The sequence below is a fragment of the Limulus polyphemus genome, unplaced genomic scaffold (genome assembly GCF_000517525.1).
Source record: "Limulus polyphemus unplaced genomic scaffold, Limulus_polyphemus-2.1.2 Scaffold1188, whole genome shotgun sequence".
NCBI lineage: Eukaryota > Metazoa > Arthropoda > Merostomata > Xiphosura > Limulidae > Limulus > Limulus polyphemus.
The window spans coordinates 99,378-108,254 of NW_013666798.1; the positions used below are offsets into that span (position 1 = coordinate 99,378).

At 32.7% G+C, this 8,877-nt stretch overlaps 1 protein-coding gene across 1 annotated transcript in view; it reads left to right on the forward strand.

The window, feature by feature from the left end:
• Positions 1 to 2,849: 2,849 nt before the first annotated feature.
• The window catches only part of LOC106462512 (5'-AMP-activated protein kinase subunit gamma-like), a 151,177-nt gene continuing 145,149 nt past the window's right edge, over positions 2,850 to 8,877 (forward strand). The window contains exon 1 of the mRNA XM_013922445.2: positions 2,850 to 3,180. The gene's annotated coding sequence lies outside the window, so the exon portion shown is untranslated. The remainder of the gene's footprint in view (positions 3,181 to 8,877) is intronic.

An 8,877-nucleotide genomic window follows, 5' to 3' on the forward strand; every position in this document is an offset into this window, starting at 1 on the left:
TCTAAGACCTTCGGCCGCAACTCAACACATTGTTTAGTGTTCGTAGTTCGTGTTGTTCATAGCAATTATGTTCGCTACTTGTTGGTGTGTCGTGTTTTTGATGAATTTAATCCCTAATTGGTTAGTTTGTACGGTATTCATGTTTTATTGCACTAACTTTTTCTCTTTTGTTTATTCTGTTAATATTACTTATTCATTCTTTTAGATCTTATTATTTGTGATTCAATTATAGTTTGTATTAACAATCATATTTATTGTTAGCCCACATTCTCTCCTGTTCAATTAACTCTACCTGTATATATTTTATTTCGATTGGATATGTCTTGGTTTATATTTCATTGCTTCGCTTGGTCTTACGTTGGAGCTATTTCTGTAATTTGTTTTTGTTTCATTCTACGTTTTTTCGCAATTTTCTTTGTATATTATGTTTTCTTTGTCTTTCATGTGTTTTATATATTGTTTGCATCAAATTTCTTGTTCTTTAACTTGGAAAATGTATTTTTGTGTGTTTTAATTTGCCATATTAGATTGAAGTTTTTTTAAAACAAATATGAAATCGGAATTCCTTTTTGAATTCCTTTTATACTAATGCAGAATTTGAATTACCCTTTAAAAACTATATTTAACCTTATTTCTTAATCTGTAATATATTTTTTTTAAATCGGTTGGGGTATTTCACTTTTAACTTTATTTTTTTCTTAGCACAATTAAAGAGGTTTACTGAATAACACAGTATTGCCATGAAGAATGAACGTAGTGATAAATTCTTAATTATTGTTTTGCTCGTTATGTAAGCCAAAAGTGGATAGTTAATTGTAAATGAAGAATGAACTTTAAAATAGAAAATGAATTTAAACATTACATATTCATCTTTATTAAATATTACATTGCGTCTACAACAGCCTCACCACAAATACAAAGAACAAAATAATTGTTGATTAAATTAACACAATACAACGCTAAAAATAATATAAATTATTTAGAAAAAATAAATTAGTTGAAATTACTTAAAAGCTGCCCAACTGCCCATACGTTTCTAATTTTAAAACCTTCCTTAAAATGCTTGAATTTTACAAATAACCCTAAAAAAAGTAAACGATTTTGGAATGTGAAAGTGTTGATGATATTGATTGGTGTTTTTATGTAAAGGAAGATTTGTGACTTTGATGTAGTAAGTGTTCTTTAATGTTCTCTTTGTGCAAAAAGATACTTTAAAATATTCCGACAACTTATCCCTTAAATATTTTTTCTTCAAGCTGGAAAACCTATTTAAGGAAAGTCCTTTTTACTGGAGATAGAAAATAAACGTATTCAGACACTATTTAGAGCAGAGTATGTAGTCCTTCAAAAAATAACTGTTCGGTGAAGGTTTTAAACTATGAACAAAGTTTTTTTTTATCTCTTCTTTCTAGCCCGTGATGTAAACAGCTGGACTTAGTTATTTTAATCTTTCCTAGTAGTGTGCAGATAAAGTATGTGAAAACATCACGCCAGTCATTGTTTTGTTGGGTGATAAATTTCTTAATTACAGACAAAACAGATTATATTCGTTCAGGTATCCTGGATTGGGGTATTTTGCTGTTTTTTTTCTTTACCCTCAAGTTTAGAGGAATATGAAATGTATGTGTAATTGTTTGATTAGATAATTTTTTCGGGATAATTCCAAGAAAATATTGTGCAGTGAAGTTGATAGCCCAAAGCATTGTTAAGCAAAAGAAATGCGTTAAATGTATGAACAAAAAAAGAAAAGACTTAATATTGTTTTTAAATGTAAACGAAATTGTGACATCGTTAACAAGGGAATATCATTTAAAAATCGTTTACCTCTGCATAAATAATTATCTTCCAGTATTACATATCATGTAATAGTGGAAAAGACTCGTTTACCATCATTTGAAGTTGAATAATCGATTTTTAACTCTATGTATCTCTTTCACATTTCGTATAGGACTGGCGTAATTAAAATCTGACGTAGCCGATAAAATTAATTTGTAAAACAACTCTTCAGAAACCAGATATGGTGCACTCTGCTGATCTGAGGCGCTATTATTAAAACTAGTCTCCAATTACTTTCAGCAGTCCACTGGAAACATGGTTTTTGTTCTATTTCACTGGAATTCTAAAATTACTGACAAGTATTTTGATATATTAGCTTGATTGGAAACTACATCAGCAGAGAATTCATAAATAAACATCTAATTAAATTCATTGAATTACTAATGTTTAGTGGAGTATTTTTCAAAGTCTTAAGTCGTAACGTTATGTTTAAGTGAAGAGTTGTTTTTTTACTAGCTTTCTATCCTAGGCGCTAATAATAAAATTTATAAATTATAAACTGTACTGGCTCCATACAAAACCTTGCTTTATATCGATTAAAGTTTTAGTTAAAAGTAATTTCTCCTCCATCACGAAGTACCAGTAAGATCTTAAAATTGTTTGTTATTGTTTTAACACAATTAGTTGCCCGCGCTCTGTCCAGCACAGGGAATCGAACTCCGGGTTTTAGCATTGTAAATCCGGAAACTTGCTGCTGATCTACCTGGGTACAATCTTAAAATGAATCAAAATTTTAATTCGTTTAAAATTTGTCACGAAACACTTACACAGATAATTTTGCTTTCAAGTATTTGCATAAGAATTAATTATGTATTTCATTACACGGATGAATTACATTTATTGGAGAATTGCTTGAGAAACTGACGTACCAGATCTCGTACATCCTACAAACTAAAGATGGTTTAAAAACTAAACGTTTTAATGACGCTCAAATATCTTTGTTGCCGACAGATGGCGTTGTGAAACCTAAGTTGATCTGTCATATATTAGCAAACAATCTGAAGAGTTTTGTTGCTGTGACATGCTGCGAGGTTCGTGAAGTTATCGTCGCGAGCTCTTCAACACATGTAGAAGTAAACATTTATTTGATAATGTTGATGATGAGAGAAAAGTAAGTTTTAGAACACTGTAGAGGTAATAACTAGTTCTAACAGGGTGTTGAACTTGTCGGCAGTGTTTGAAGTTGAATACAAGGTGAAGATCTTGTTGTGATGTTAACCACGCCTCGCTTTGGGCTGATTCCAGACGCACCTTTCACCAACAGTTACACCTCTGATGTTTAAGCTTCTTAAAGATCGTGTATATTTATAAATCTTGATTTACAAAGTTCTGAAACTCAGCAGGGTAAGTCCAAATAGTTTGAGTATGCAAGGGTAAAAATAATACTTGTGTGAAACCCCCGTAAATATTTGTCCTTGTGAGCACAGATTTAATCATAAACAGATAATAAACATACAGTTTATTGCTATCAGTGTGGTGTACTGATCGTGCTGTTAATTCTATAACCATGTTGTTTTCAGCTTTTACTTTTGCACGCTTTATACAAACATTTTCTCAATCGATATAGTTTGAGTTATCTCTAACTTTCTCACTATCTGTATCTGATTGGGATAATTGGTAACTGAGTAACTTTTTTATTGATAATAACTACAGTTTTATATCATTCTTATTTGACTTGGAACTTAATCTTTCTCTGTAGAGGGAGAAAAAAATTTTTTTGTCTGTTTTCTTCCCACTACCATTGTAATACATATTTGAAAAAAAAGCCCGATTTTGGAAATAAGCATTTTAAACTGAGAAACAAGCTAGAGCAGAAAAAAAAATAAGTTTCCGCAGCAGAAATGACTATTAGAGTCGTCAAACTAATTCCGTATTCGTGATCTGTGGATTGAAACATATAACTGGATTTTCGTACACCAGATCCGTATTTTGGATGTGGAAGAATTCGAGCAAACAAATTACACATCGTGATTAAATTATACTTTCAGTAAATATGCCTTTAAAATTGGAGTGGTATAATGGAATAGTAAATGTAATTTGCCGAACACTGTCGCCAAAGGTTTGTTTGTTTATTAAGCGCGAGTCCCCTGATGTGACAGCGGTAATTCTACGGACTTACAACACTAAATGCCCCCAGTGGAACAGCGGTATGTCTGCGGACTTACAACGGAAGAAACCGGGTTTCGATACCCGTGGTGGGCAGAACACAGATAGCCCATTGTGCATCTTTGTGCTTAACTTCAAACAAACAACGCTAAAATTTGGGATTCGATTCCCCGCGGATATACTAACGTAGCATTACTCTAGAAAACAACCATGTTAAGCACAGAGTTTCACAATGGGCCATCTGTGTACAGTACCCACTACTAGTATCGAAACTAGATTTTTAGCGTTATAAGCCCTCGCTTTCCTCTGAGTCACGGGAAGGTTTTTACGGAAATATATCCTTCAATTATTTTAACCTAATGTACCTTATTTCTACAGAATTAAACATAATTCTGTTCAAATTTTTAGCATCACGTATAATTTATTCTTTACATTGAAAAAAAAATATCTAAGTAGACAATTAAGAAAAAAATATATACATTAGTGTATACAAATAGTGTTATTACGTGGTCGAGAAAACTGATTAACGAGATCTAGTCAGGACATTCATGCTTTGAAGTACTTGCCTTTTTTATTATGAAAAGCCGTTAGAGATACTTGGTAGTTTTAGGCTTTAAAAGCTTCAATTAATCAATGTATCCCAGATTTGGTAAGATTGTGATAGTACAATTATTTTACAAACCATTTAGTTCTGCTAAACACTGCAGACTACATCACATATCTAAGTGTTTTGTCGCATGCCGAACCAATCCACCTTTTAATTGGTTACTGCTAAAGTAACATTTCTAGAATGAATTGTTTAATATCATATAAAGACCTTTTCAGTATGAAGAGTTTTGTTCCCTTGCTATTCTAGAACTTGTTTAAGTAACCCATTGGAAATATATGAAAACAGGTAACGCACATACATTAAAGTGACTAATTGCAACGAAATGATCAATTTGTCATTAGTAAAATACATCCCAGAATATATAAAAGAAAAGCAAATAAGTTGTATAATGTACTAGTACTTTGTTTCCTTTAAACAGAGCAGTATACATCGTTTTTTATGCTCTCATATGTTTATCAATGCATGATCGTGAAATATTGTTCCAAGTTCCGCAAAGATGTTGGTTTGTAGTTTGACATTGTAAGTTGAGATTCTTTTTATTTATCACTATAATTTTGCTACACTTGCTTCATGCGTAGGACCATTGTCTTGGTGGAAAAAAATTAATTCATACCCAGGGTCTTGTTCCGGAAGGAATGACATAATGGATAAGAATCTCCTCGTGCCTGTCAGTAGTCAGGGTTCCATCATTTTTGTATAGTTCTCCAACACCATTGGTTGAGATTTAGTCCACACGTATACTGGTTTTCAGAATGCTTCACTAAAGATGTTGTGCTTTGATTATAATGCCGTTTTCATATTTGCCACTGAATAGACTGTCCTTTATTTTTGGATCAGCGGTAAGTTTAAGGACACACAACGCAAAAATCCTGTGTTAGATTCCACGTAATGAACACAGCAGATAGCCATATGTGTCTTTGCACCAATCAACTAAACAAACAAACAAAACAACAGTACTATCATATGCCGGATATTTGCAGGAAAACGAAGTCGAGTCTTGTAACCTGGTGCTTGTGTAGGTAGAAAACTAATTTTTCAATAAAGTAGTGAACGAAATTACAAACCATATTTAGAACTCTGTCTCGGAAATTATTTTATTTATATAAAATTAATCGCTCTTTGCACGGCATTACGTTTCTGTACAGTAATAAACATAATGGATAACAATAGAGCACATTTTACAGCCTTTAGATTGAGGGATCAAGTTTTATAATAACAGTGCTTGAGTGTTGGCTGCACTCATTTCATCAAGCAGATGGCCCATTTGAAGATTAAATTACCGTGATGGGAAAACCGAAACTATCATGCACTTTGAATGTTTCTGTCCTTAATGGCTAGCGAGTTTGAAGCGTCATGGATATGTAATATCAACTGACCTCAATAAAAGCTACCATTGACCTAAAGAGAGTATCTCATACGTTCAAATAATATGGCTCTATCACTACTGAGCCAACTATACGTGTTTTAGTTCTGAACTAAAAACTATTTTCTGATACATATGTAGGCTTATGTAATCCCAGCCTTGTATTTCACCGTCGTATATGAACTGCGTGAAAGTTTCGTAGAATCATTAGCCGTGCAGTGAATATGGTTATTACAATATGGAACATCGTTTTTACTTCTGTTGGCATTGATTTGCCTCCTAGTTTTTTTTTCTTTTCCGAGATATTGTAAGAAGAACATTTTAAATATTTGGTATGTGCTTGATTTATTTTTCATTTTTGTGTAAAGTATACTTGTGCACGTTCTGTAGCCATTAAAATACAAGTAGCTCGTCCCAATAATGTGTTATATCTACTCGCGTAAGTGCACATGTATGGGTATTATCATCTAACCATTACACGCTAACCTTTTAAAACAGAGTAGAAATGAAAAAAACTAATCTGCGCACATTTACTGAAATAACATCCTTACAGGTGGATTTTCCGGACGTTTTAAGAAGTGATTTTCGAAGTTTACTTGGTTGAAGAAAAGCTGTCATTGCTCCTATCGAGTTTAACATGTGCTTCTGAACTCGAAGTTTTTCAAAATGAATAATAGGTAGCATACTTTGCATAACCCAAAGAAATAAATAAACGCCTATTTGACTAAGTAGCTCTCCTCTAATCGAATTTGAAAAATAGCACAGATAGACCATTATGCTTGCCCTTAAAACAAAAATACTTGGAAAATTGGTATGAGGGTCAATATATAACTGTGTGTGTGTGTGCGCGTGTTGGTTCACGTAGCTATGCGTCTGAGCCTTTTAGAATGTGTATGACTGAACTTGATGACATTATGGTGTTTGTTTTATTATACTATACTGAAAAGTACAGTGAACGATAAGACTAAGTCATTTCTACAATCGTCACATCTTTTATGTGCATAAAGGTTAAGGTAACTTAAGGTTAAGGCCATACGGTGGTCATGTTAGTAGCCTTTTTGTGACAATAAAGGTTGCATGAAATCAATTCTTGTGATTTTTGCATTGTAAAACTTTTCAAATCAATGAATTGAATACGTGTTTGTTGTACATGTGGTATTTTTAGGTGAATTTATAATCTTAAGAGATGTGCCACAATAGCTTGAGGAATGTCAGGAAATGTATCGCAGAGTTGAATCTGAATTCACTGAATTTCAAAAATACAAACAAAAAACCAGACACAGTGTAAAAACGAAATGAGCTGTAATCTTTATCAATAACAACAACGAAAAAAAAACGCAAATCCACAAGAATGAATATAGCTTATACTGACTTTATACTTGTATTTAAAACTTGACTTGTTACGCTCTTAATCTGAACATTTTTTTTCTTTACAAAATTTTATAATCTCTCTCTCTCTGTGTGCTTGTACTACTTACGTCACTGTTGGTCATTCTAATAGCAAATTAAGGTAAGATACATTTCAAGAGTCGCCTAAACTGCTAGTAGAAACAATCAGTCCTTTTAGTAGTGTAGAATTATCTAGAAAACTAGGTAGCTAGAACAAAGGAAATATAACCACATTCCTTAACTAATATTCTATAGATAAAACTACACACATGGATAGTAGTGTGGTATTCTAAGATAAACTGACTTTTTTCAAGAATGAATAACATAGATCGCAGAATAACAGGAGATTCGACCAGGATCTACTAAACAGCAGTTCTGAATTCTCCAAATTTGACTGAGCTCATTATAGAGAGACTGCTCACAAATGTAAAACACAGGAAAACGTTTATTTAAATTCAGTGTTCGTTCTTAGAATAGGGGATGTTCGCCTTTATTGAAGATATTTCTAAATGAAATAAGCTGTTTATTTTTTCTAGGCTATACATAAAACTAACATAATGCTTTCTCAGGGCGATGTACGCTACCCACGGAACTGTTAGTCATTCCTCCCATTGGTCATAAGGGAGCTTGTAACTTCTAGATTTCACTTGACAGGTTATTTGAAAAGGTCTCTGTCTACACCTACGTATTGCATGTTTAACTTTGCAGAAACCTTTCCCATGATAAGATAGGTAATATGCTGGGTGAATGACACAGAATAGTAGATAGCTAGAGGAAAAAGAACGTAGTGACTTTCTTGACCAACATGTTTTGGGAATCGTACAGACACTGGAATAAGTTCTATAATACAGGGAGGTAGAAAACGCAATGTATTTCCGCATATCACGTGAGCCAAGAATTTTGAAACTTAAGTGAAATACTAACCATACTGAAAAAGATAGAAAAATATTAAATATGTTTTTCATACTACATACGTACTTTCCTATGAGGTTTCCTGCTTGGTTGGTAAACTCGCTAGGTATCTGTTCACGTGGTAGATACAAGTTTCAGTTAATTTTGCTGAAACATGGTACTCTAGTCACAAGTTTACTCTAAAGCAATGATCTTGAACAAGGTCAAAAGATAGTCTTATAACATGTTTATTGTGAAGTCATGTATTTTAATGTTGTGAAAGTACGACGAAAATTTAGTACAATAATTCTCAATCTACCGATTTTAATTTCTTGTAAAGTGAGACTAGGTGAAACTTAAGTTTCCAATCACACTAAGATTGAGTAACTTCATATTCAAGTATAGAACATCATTAAGTGATAGTTTACATATTAGCTGAAGTTTACCACAATAACCGTTTTACGTGTGAACAGCGTTAGGTAAAATTCAGAGTAAAAGAGGCTTAACGTTTTGTATATACAGGGAATGGACGGGAGTGAATAAAGCAAACAACTAGTTTGTGTTTTCAAATTAAGTTTTATTCTTTATTTAATTTTAGTTTTTATTAACAGTGTTGGTTAAAATGAGCATTTTCACTGCTTTCAGTATTTCACACACACACACACACACACACACACACACA